The 12,129-nt window shown below is 41.1% G+C and overlaps 1 pseudogene; it reads left to right on the plus strand.

Moving 5' to 3' along the window:
• The first annotated feature begins 4,173 nt into the window (after positions 1 to 4,173).
• LOC103890985 (UDP-GalNAc:beta-1,3-N-acetylgalactosaminyltransferase 2-like) overlaps positions 4,174 to 12,129 on the plus strand; it is a 35,299-nt pseudogene continuing 27,343 nt past the window's right edge.

Genomic DNA, 12,129 nt, shown 5'->3' on the forward strand with positions numbered 1-12,129 from the left:
TAGAATGCATCCTCCAGTGGCTTCCACTGCACTTTAAAAATTCAGTCTCTATAGTCTACAGCAATGACCTCTTTCCTGATCTCCCAGCTTTCCGTCTTGACATTCTCCACATAGCAGCCACAGTGCTCCTTTAGAATGCATCCTCCAGTGGCTTCCACTGCACTTTAAAAATTCAGTCTCTATAGCCCTTGCCTAACTTTTTAAACTTATCTCCTTCCTCCCCATCTCCCCCACACCCTAGTCCCTACCTCACTCCCACCCCCACATTCCATTCCTGCCATTACCCCACCACACACACACCCTCCAGTCTGACCACACTACTATATATCCATTGCTAGAGCAAACCAAGCAACCAGAAACATGTCCCCAGACTTCAGCTCCATTCCATGTTCAAATCATACATCATTTCCTCAGAGAGGGCTTCCCTTAGTGCCCTTCTAGAAGTCACACTCTATACTATTTCTTTGTCTGCTCTTCATAGCACTAAGAAATGCAAATATTCAGATTCCAACTGGACTTTCACATTTGATAAGATGTCTGCCATGGCCCTCACTTAACCTCCATTGCTGAGCTACTTGGCAGAAACAATATCACAGAGAAACAATACAAGGCTTTACCTCAAACTTCAATACGTGTCTGTGTTCTCAAATTGTATTCCTAGCAGTGACGATCTGAAAGTCACTGGCTGGGCTAAAAGCTAACTATACCCTTGAAGATGACACAGAATCCCTGGAATTTGGGGCATGAATATATCAATCCTAGAATTAATTTCATTTTTCTGGCATCTTGCCTAGACTACACATAGTTAATGTTTGAGTATTTCCAGTTCTCTGTAGGTACAGCTATCCTTTCATTAAATTGCTAAAACCAAAGCTAGGAATCATTTAAGTAATGGAAACTTCCTTTATTACCTCAAAACCAATCAGTGATTAGCACTAGGACTGAAACCTATCATACTATACAAATACAGCTGAATAGCTATTTTTAGACTGTTATAAATTTGATGGAGGGAATAACTGAGAAAGTTCTCTATTTGATGGTGATGATGATGATAATGATGATTATTTAGAGACAGGGTCTTGCTCTGTCATCGAGGCTGGAGTGCAGTGGCAAGATCATAGCTCACTGCGGCTTGGAACTCCTGGGCTCCAGGGATCCTCCTGCCTCAGCCTCCTAAGTAGCTAGGACTACAGGCATGTGCCACCACACTGGGCTAATTTTTAAAAATTTTTGTAGATGGGATCTATGTTGCCCAGGATGGTATCAAACTCCTGGCCTCAAGCCATCCTCCCAGCTTGGTCTCCCAAGTAGCTGAGACTACAGGCGTGAGCCGTCACACCCTACAGTGATGAACCCTATAGTTCATCAATACACTTAATATCTATATTTATGTTATTTTGTTATAGTAGGTATAATTTATAGGAAAAATAATATATAACTTTTATATTAAGATAAAAACATTTCTGATCATGTAGCCATCTACTGAATGTTCTTGGGATATATTCTGGTCCCAGTTTTGAGAATAAACAAGCTATATAGCTGAACTATGTTCAGATCCTAAGCACTAGTTGAGTCCATCTCTAAAATAGTGGTAGAGAAATAAAGAGGCACACAAAAGTTCTTAATGAAGCAAAAGGCAGGGAAAACACATTAGAACAGAAGTTCTAGGACTATTTGATTGTTAAAAGGGAATTCATTATATTTCAACCATGTGCTTCACAGACTAACTCCCTCTAAGGGAGCTTATAAAATCTCAGTTATTTTCTAACTGATATGGAAGACACATGGAGGGTGGATAGTGGGGTCTGGGACAGATTAGGGACAGAGTATGGGATAGCCCCACCACAATTCTCACCCCTTAAAATGGGAAATATAATGACTTGCCCTGGAATAGTTTTACTCCTCATTGTGTCACAGTTGGGTGACAGAGGAAAGAGGGAGAGAAAGGAACAGAACAGTCTCTCTTTCTCATATTCAGATGCAGAAATCACTTTTTCCTGTTTTCTTCTTATGGCTGATCATTGAGGCCCTACCCTGGGTCACTGCTGAGTGTGGTACTCAGCATTAGAACACATTTTATGTCTAACTAGAATAGGAATGATCACTGCTGGTTAGGGACTTACCATCCCAGACAATGAGACCAGCACAGACAAGGGAATGGAAGACAGGTTTTCCTCAGTAAAATCCTGGGTCTTTGAGAGCTTCTGAGAAGGGCACTTCTTACGTTAATTTCACTAAGGGACACCTGGGTGGGACCTGAGCGGCTAGCAGCATGAAAAGGCAAAGATCAGAGGTCAAACTATTAACACCAGAGAGCTCAGACAGCTTTTGTCTTCCCATGAGTCTACTGAGGGCTCAGGAACTGGAGTGCTACTAATCATGTTAGGGTGTTGACACCCAAAAAAGGAAGCAATGGGTTTCTCCAAGCTTCTGGGTAAGTAATCAGACTTCAGAGAACTTCATCCCTTTTGTAGAACAAAGCTTGTTGACTGTATGTGGGTTCTAGTCCCTACAGAACAAACTAGAAATAGGAATTTCTAGCCCTATACAAGCTTGACCCCTCACCCTTTCTTACTAGCGGATGTGTCCTCAGGTTTGTCCCCTTCTAGCTTTGTTAGAATTTCCTGACTGGTTCCAACCATCTTTGACTCTTTTCAGGGCTGAGACGCACCTCCCTTGCCTTATGTACCTGCCTGAACTTCACATATTAGGCACGCCTTCATAGACCTGTGCAGATCTGCCACGGCAAGCTACGGAAAACAGCAAGTACATCAGTGAAGGCTTGGATTACCAGTTATAAGGAAAATTTTGAACATATTTTACAGTTTGTTTATAAAGATACTGTCACTCATTCATGGTTAAATGGGCCTGCCAGGGTATGTGTCACAAATACTAAATTATGTTTAAAAGAAGGCTTTAAAAGCAATCAACTATCCAGAAATTCCAACTTTTTTTTCAGTGAAGTATTCACCATTCAACAAGTATTTCCTTGTCTTTTTTCTTCCTCTGCATCACTGAAAGATTTTTATTCTTTTTGTTTTGGTTTTGATAAGGAAAAATCCTTTGATGCCTCAGAGAAAGAATAGTTATTATTTTAAATGAGTTGTTTTTAGTAAGCGTATATTTGAGCATGAAACAAGTCTAATACCAAACTAGGAAGAAGACATTTTTCTGCCCCATTTGATTACAGTTGCTAAATGTTAGACAATACTTGTAGACCTACTATTATCTTATTAACTTGGGATTTACTTGGAAAAGTGCTTTCTCTTAAAACTGCTAAATCTGTGAGGATGGCAAATAATAGCAATGGAAATTGTAGCTATGATTACATGACATTTTGGACAGGTTTTCTTTGGTGGCACAGAGTTAGATATGTTTATGCAGCTGCTCTTGGCTTCAGTTCCTACAGACCCCTCTTTCGCTTTTTTTCTTTGATATGAGGAGCCATATGAAAATGTTGACTTTCCACAATTTCTATCAAAAATGTTATTTTGCAAACACAAAACTACACTTTGTAAATGTTTACTTTTAAACCAATGCCTGATTGGAGAAGCCATCCTTCTCAGCACCCAAAAATGACGAGTACTAATTTTAAATTTTTGTTTAAATTTGTGTCTCCTATTTATTTCAAGAGTAAACCCTGAACACTTTCGGGGTTGTGTTGTTTTTTCTTAACAAATAACCAGATAATCATAGTGTGACTATTTCCTCTACGCAGTCTAAGTTCAACGCTGACCAAGGTTGATGCGAATGTCAAGATTAATTTTTCTCTCTTGGCTGTAACTGAAATCATAATCATCTCGAAAAGGCTATTATGATATCAGTTTACCTACAAGCATAATGTACCTTTTACAAGAATATCCCAGGAATTATTTTTAAGAAGAGAAAAGAAAGTACCCCTAACCTCATCTTGCAAATGGAGACTTAAATGTTAGGCTCAAAGCAAAATTCTACCAAGTAAATTTTAGAGTCAAGACAGACAGGTTAGTAAGAACACTAATGCTTGTCTTTAACCCCAACCTGAAAAGATTTTTTAAAAATCACACAAAAAGTCCTCTTCCCCAGTCTTCCTTAAGAACAAACTAGTAGAGTGAGGGCAAGGCTAGTTTAAAGACCTTTCCCAGCTGTATATTTCAAAGCTGATATGCATTGCAAAGAGAAAAGCATGCAAAGATGCTCTCCTTACCGGAGGTGAAAGCATTGTGCCAGCTCTGTCACTACTATAACCATCTTCCGCAAGTGGAGAGCAGGGAACGCCAGGGTCCCAAGAAGTGACGAAAAGCGATAATTAGAGCTCCTGCAAGAATCTTCCCTAAGCACTTTCTTCCGTGACACACCTACTTTGTAGCATCTACGCGCTCTTCACGGCTAACCACAATCCTGTCATTTCGGCTTATTCATCCAGCAGCTGCTGGAAGGACCGGGCTGAAGCGTGGGCACGAGAAGGGGGGATACCCGTGCGAGCGCTGAGCCGGCAGAGCGGCTGCAGCCCGCGGACTCCTTGGGCCCCTGCTGCTGAGCCGCTGCATCTGACCGTGCGAAAGCCGCATGTTATTGGGTAGAAATCAGCTTTTCAGGAACAGGCATCAGCTGTGCACGAGCCCGGCAGCATCTCGAGACAAGTGCTAGCCGGTGTTGGTGCAAACCAAAGCTTGCTGTGTGCTCAGAAAGCGGCCCCAGCTACTGAGCATGCTCGGCTTCTTCCCAGCTGCTGTTACCAGAGCCCCTTAACTGTCGACTTCTGTTGATTTGAGAAAGGGAGAATGAAGGAGTGGGCACGAGGGTGCGATTCGGTGAAGGTAATACCTTAAATTTGGAAATGATCTCTTCCGTATCCCCGCGCCCCTTCCCCACCGCAAAAATAAAATTTAAAAAACAGAGTAAGGATACACTGCTCTGCACTTAAGAATTTTTTTATTGATAGGATGATAGAGATGTTTGAAACCTACCAGTAGCTTTTAGTCTTTAGCTTTCTCCCTGCCCAATTAAGTTGCCTCTGGGATCAAGCTTGTGGTGTAAACTGCGAAAGGGTTTAATCCTAACAAATCACTGTTGCTCGAGGATTAAGTATAGAATTGCCTTGTATTTGAAGATCTAGGCAATGTGCCACAAATTAATTATCTCTGTACCATCATAATCTGCCTACTAGACAACAACTTTCTTAAATATTTTATAAAGTAATCGTGCTAGTTTTGAAATTTAAATGTTAACCTATATTATAACATACATCTTGAAATTTAAGTCTTCCAGATGGTAAGCAAAATGCAAGCAAAGAATGCCTGGCTGATTCATGACTGTAAACACAAATCTTTTCTTGGGGGCTTGGTGGATAGCCAGTACTGCATAAATGTTCCTGTGATGATGAATTGGTGAACTGATGGGTTAGATCATCTGTTAGTGGCACTTACAGGAAAGCTGAAGTTCTTGAATTTGGTATGGACCCCTATACTAACTCTTGACCTTCTCAGCTATTTTGGGCTGGTCAATTATTTGAAGAAAGAAATACAGTATACATTAGGTGTGCAATACATAAGCAAATGGCTTTTAGGTACTATTTACATTTTATTATTTTTATTATGCCTCCTTTTCTTCTTTTTTCGGCCCCCTAAGATGCTACTTTACAAGTTGAGCCTAATTCAGAGCATGCTGTCTCAGCTACTACTGAAACCAGTAACATTAACTCTCCATGGTTTGCAGATAACAAATTATTTCATTTTGAAAAACTTTTAGCCAGTCATCTCTGCCAAGTATATGGAGGGTGAATCTGAGAGGCTTTCACAGCTGAAAGGGAGCCTGAAAGCTCGGCCTGTGAGAGCCCACACAGGACACAGGTGAGAAGAAGTCAGGTATTGAATCCCTACCAGATGTCTGTCTGGCCTGGCCCATGAGTCCAGTTCCTTGGGGGCAGGAAAGTCCTCTCTTTCTCCCCTTTCTCTCTGCCCCATCCTCTGGCTCTTTTGTTTGTTTTTTTGAGATAGGGCCTTGCTCCGTTGCCCAGGCTAGAGTGCAGTGGCACAAACACAGCTGAGACAAGTGCTAGCTGGTGCAGTGTCAACCTCCCGGGCTCAAGCAATCTTCCTACCTCAGCCTCCCAAGTAGCTGGGACTACAGCCCACTATTCTGGGCTGATTTTTTTTTTTTTTTTTTGGTAAAGACGGAGTCTCACCATATTGCCCAGACTGGTCTCAAACTCTTGGGCTCAAGCGATCCTCTCTCCTTGACTTCCCAAAGCACTGGGATTACAGGTGTGAACCACTTACACCTAGCCTTCTTTCTGTCCTTTTAGGACTCAAGTGCTACCTGAGTACCTCCTGACTCCAGAGCAAGCCCACTCTGGCTCCCCTTCCCTGTGCCTTTTCAGTGATACTTTCTTCATTGTCTTTAGTTGAATCATACCCCACCATACCAGCAGCTTTGAATTTCTTAAGGGTAGAGACAATGCTGGTTTTTTGGATCTCTATGTATAATTGTACACATACAGTTACAATTATAATTGTATAATTGTGTACATCTGTGCAGTTACTGGTTTTCACATGTTGTCAAGATTACATGGAGACACAGGAGGAAGTCCTTCTATTGTAATGACCACTTAGAAAATGGACAGAGTTAGTCTAGGGACATTTCTTAAAGGAAGTGATTGCAGGAGGAGAAAGAACCTTTTCAGTATAACCAAATCAAAGATTTCATAACTGGAAAGGAAGATGCAGACCTGCTAAGAGCAGATAACTAAGGTGGGGCTGTTTTATAGGTTTTCATCCCTACTTCTCTGTCCCAAACAAAAATAGAAACAGAAGTGAGGAGACACAACTGCTCCTGCTATGGGCCCCATGGAATCATTCAAATTCATAGCAGAGATTCCTTATTCCATCTACCTCATTTACCATCTACCATTTTTTTCTTGCTATTTATTATATTGCAATGAACCTGGTTCTCAAGGGTTGCCCAAGGTGTTCTAATCACCAAAGCCAAGAATTTCTCAGTTTTGATGACAAAAATCATAATTATAACTTATTTGCACCTTATTCTCTGCCAAGCACCACTAAAATCTTTACAACTATCACATTTAATTACCATATGAAGCATTTTTAGCAATATCTATCACAATCTTACATTTTGAATTTATAGTACACAATAATGTGTTTGCTAACATCCAAACCATACAGGCACACAGACAATAATTGGTAATGGATAAGGACAGAGAATATTATCTTTAGCTTCTGATGAAACCAAGGCTTTGAGAGCCCAAGGTAAGATAGCTAATAGGTGGAGCACAGTGTGAATTCCATCCTGTTTGGTGCCAAAGTTCAACAGTCCTTAACCAGTCTCAATTATAGCCTGGCTCCACAAGAGTACCTTTTCCAAGAAAATATGGCTAAAGTTGAAGGCAGGGGCCAATTCCAAGTTGACTTGATATCACTGGGGCTCAGAAACCAATACCTCAAAATATAGCACTTCAACATGCTGAACCGAAGAAGCCTCAAGGTCTGACCTTTCCCACCCCACCTCTAACCATCTCTCCCAAAGCACAGGATGGATCTGAAGTTCCTTTATCTGTTTAACATCCAGATCCATCAAGGAGAATAGTGCTTTTTTTTTTATTCCCCCCCCCCCGCCCCCGTAAGACCAAAAATGTAAACACACCTGAACAGACCTTTCACAAAATAATGTCTGCCTCCCAAGATCATTCAGATTCCAAAGTGAACTGTTTACAAGTTAATTTCTGTCCCCAGAGTCATTCATTCTCCCTCTGATACAGTTTGGCTCTGTGTCCTCATCCAAATCTCATCTTGAATTATAATCCCCATGTGTCGAGGGAGGGAAGTGATTGGATCATGGGGGCTGTTTTCTTTCCCCCATGCTTTCTCGTGATAGTGAGTTCTCACAAGATCTGATGGTTTTATAAGCGTCTGGCATTTTCCCTGCTTGCACTTCTCTCTCCTGCCACCATGTGAAGAAGGCCCTTGCTTCTCCTTCATCTTCCACCATGATTGTAAGTTTCCTAAGGCCACCCCAGCCATGTGGAACTGAGAGTCAATTAAGCCTCTTTTCTTTATAAATTACCCAGTCTCAGGGAGTACCTTTATAGCAGTGTCAGAACTAATACACTCTAGTAATCCTATTGCCTCTTAACAGAATTCCTCTTCATCCTGTTCCCATAACCAGTTTTGTCAGGGTGGTATATAAGCTTTGAAACCCATTGGATGGTATGTAATCAAGCTGTGGTTCTCCTGTGTACATGTTAATAAATTTTGGATGCCTCTTCTCCAACTAATCTGCCTTCCTTGAGTTGATTTTTTTTTTTTTTTTTTTTTTTTTTTTTTAGTGAACCTTCAGGGGCAAAGGGGCTGTTTTCTCTTGGCCCCTGCAATGCCAAACCTGGGCTTAAACTCTGCTATTCTGTCCCACTCCTCTACAAAATTCTTTCCTCTTTTGAATTCCTTGACATCACAGTTTTCTAATTCTATGCCTTTCTTGTTTTTCCAAAAAAGTTAAGGTTTCCTTCCCATTCATTCATTCATCTCATTGTTGCTACTTGTAACAATAGTTATCACTTCTTGTGACTTCTGCATTTCTGTCTAACTAGTCACCCTGTTTTAATTTCTTACTCTTTAATCCTTCTTCCAAAAAAACCCCAAAGTCTCTTCCTAAAATTTCATTTACCATTACAATTGAGAAATAAAAGTAAAATTCTAAGTCATCCAGCTGACTTAATGGACCCCCCTCTTGGCCAAGGAGACCCCAAAGAAACCTTGAAAATTGAGTTTCCAGCCATGATGGGATGGGAGGTCAGACACCTTGTTATATCCCCTCCCTCACTAACTGCCATTAGGCTTTCATCCTTAAGGGTGAAAAAGAAGCCAGCCCTCTCAAAAGACTCCACCACTGATATCAGTCAAATGCCTGGAGCTGCCCTTTGTGGTTTCGACAAAACAACTGACTAGCATGTCTTCCTGATAAGAGACAACCATCTATAGAGTGGTCTGGCCAGTCTACAGAGGATGCACGATGAGGGTTTTGATGTTCCCTGCTTCACCTTTTGACATCAGAGGGCCAGAAACTCTACCCTCGGATCATGCTAATACTGCCATTTTTTGTAGATGGGACCCATGAAGAGGCATGAAGCTCAATTGGACATGCACATGCTTCTCCTTTCATAAGTATTCGTGACTCCTCCTACGGTTTATTGAATATATTTATATTGAATATATTTGCTCACCCCACCCAGCATAAACTCCTTTTCCTTTTGCCCCTCCCTCAAGTGTTTGTTTCCAGCTCCTGACCAGGGGCTACACTTCCCAGCCTGTCAGAATGGCCACCTACAGGCTACAGCCCTTTATGAAAACTAAAGCTCTCCTTTCTAAATTTACAAACCTCATCATTCTTCAGCTGACACAGTGAACAGTGTTGATTGTCTTGAGAGAGTTGGCTTTTCTTCTATTAGATCCCAAATTAAGAGTATCTGTTCATATCCCCAAACAGTCCATTTGCTCAAGGAAAAGTTCACTGGTCTGATTCTCATTGATCTAACAGCAACACCAAACTCTTGCCATTCATTGGTTAAGGAATGGGTATGTAACCCAATTTTAACTGATGAAAAGGCCAGGAAAGTTTGTGGCAGGCTTCAGAAAGCTGCTTCCCTTTTCTTTAGTGGATTTCTGAGATTCCCTCTTATGTCTTATATTTAAACAAGGAAGTGTACAGCCCCTAACACTACTAGAAACCATCTTTACACCTTGAAAAGAAGTCAACACTGTACAAAGTGAAGAGCACAGATTTAAAAAAGGGCTACTGGTGATATCATTAAATTGATCTACCCACCCAAATGCCTACCTTAATTCTTGATTTATTGGATTGTGAGCCAATAGAATCTGCTTAGAACCACTTGAATTGGGTTTTCCACTTACAGTCAAAAAGCCTCTTGTCTGAGATATGCATTTTTTTTTCTTTCCTATTCAAATGCTGAAATGATTAGGAATAAACTAAATCTTGTCGTATAACATTTGAGAGTTTGTTCCTGGCCCCTTCTGTCTTGGAAACTTTGTCTCCCATTATATTCTGCTATGCACTTGACACTCTGGACATGCTTGGCTGCTTGCTCTCACCATGTCATTTGCTATCCCACAGGCCCCTGCATTTGTCCTGCATTTTCTCCTACTGAAATTCAACTCTTCAAGATCCAGAGTAAAAGATACTTCCCTCTGAGATAGATTTTCAAAATTAGTATTGCTTCTTTTTATATATTCATACATGTTGCTTGTACTTGTGTGTGTAAATCTGGGTCCTCCAGGAGCCAGAGCAGCCAGGATGGAATTAAACTGCAACAATGATGTCTGAGGAAATGTGTGGGAGAGAACATGAAGAGAGCCAAGGGAGGCTGGGGGAACTATCAGACTATGATGCAGTGAAGAATAGAGAAAAGGGAAAGAAGTTAGATGCAGTATAGTTATCAAGAAAGTTCAGCAAGGGTGGTGGTAAATCCTCAAGCCAGCCTTTCATCAGAGGAGTCTGACTTCTTCCAGAAACAGGCTGCCCTAGTATGGCTGCTACTCTCAGTCGTTGGCTGGGAGCAGCCTACAGGAAGCTTGGTTTCAGTATAAAAGCTGTGATGCCTGTCATGAGGGGACCTTGTTCACTCCCTGCAGCTTTACACTCCCTGCAGCTGGAGGGTAGGAAGGTACTTGCTCATGGCTGCTATACTCTATTTATTACTCGTTCAGCCTGTCCTAAATTCTACATGTTATTTACATGAATCTCTTCCCTGCTGGATATAAACTCCTTAAGGGCAGGACCTGGATTCATCTTTTTGTCCCACTATGTGTTTTCCATAGTATGATTCCAGTAGACTGCTGCTGTGTTACTGAACTGCATTCTGGAATATATTGCCTCAGACCTCTATATTTGCAATTCCTTTAAAAAAGAATAGGAATAATACACCCCCTAAAGTCAATGAGAACTTGCTTTCATAAGATGTAAGATATTGTTCCATGATTAATAGTTTTAAAAAGTTTAATTCAGTCATACTCACCTGTCTTCTCCTACAGATCAATGTGTCTCCACAAAGAAGTTTGATTTTGAAATTTCAACGTTGATGAGGTAGTGAAGTAGAGCATTTGCTGATTAATACCCAATTTTTCATAAATTTAATCCCCAAGGCAAGTGGATGATTAAACTTGGAGTTAAATTTATAATGCACTTTAGTTTGGGCTGGAGAAAATTATTTCAGACTGGTATGATACACTCTACTATTTCTTCAACATTCATTTTTAGGCGACATGAAAATGGATCTTTCAGGTACATTTTTTTCAGATAAAAGGAAGATTAATAGTGGTCACAGAGGAATAAAGGAGATTAGAAAAATCTGTGATTATTTAAGGTATAATATGCATTATTAAGCAAGGAGGAAAAGCACGTAAATACAGGTATTTTGGCACTTCATTATACTTTGTAATGTTCTATGTACTATCAATTTAGGGTCAATCAATTTATCTATGGTTAAGATATAATAAATAGTGCTTGTATCAGTTATGGTCCAATAAGGAGACATACTGTGGTTACACAGTAATTTGAAAAGAGAATGCTTAATATAAAGAATCATTAACTATTTACAGAGAAAATTACAAAAAGGGAATAAAAATAAATTCAAGAATACCCCAAGACTGAGTGAGTTTACCCAAGAAAGGAGGCCCTCTCCAACACTGGGACTCAGAGCTCTTTGGAGTGGTTGCTGTCCCCTGGATGGTGGAGAAGTTCACCGGGTTGGACCAATGAACCAGTGGACCAGGCCAGAGCTGGTCCACAATCTGCAGGCTGATACTCACAAGCTGCAAGTCTCCTGCTGAGGTGCTCATGGGCTAAGCTAGTAGGCAGGACACTGCCTTCTGGGATGCTGATGAGATTTTGTGGGGAGCTACCTGCTGGGCTGCTGTTGAACTGGCCGCGAAGAAGCTGGCTGGGTACTGACTGGAATCACCAGAAAACCAGAGTCATCTGCAAGAGGTTTTTGTTGAACTCTCTGGGCACCCACAGAACTCACCAGAATCTACCTGCAGCAGTGTGCCACTGAACATACTGATGTGAAGCTAGCTGGGGTGACTGTAGAGCTCATCCAGAAGCTGCTGCTAGGAGAAT

This window comes from Pongo abelii, chromosome 5, assembly GCF_028885655.2.
Source record: "Pongo abelii isolate AG06213 chromosome 5, NHGRI_mPonAbe1-v2.0_pri, whole genome shotgun sequence".
NCBI classification, from domain to species: Eukaryota; Metazoa; Chordata; class Mammalia; order Primates; family Hominidae; genus Pongo; species Pongo abelii.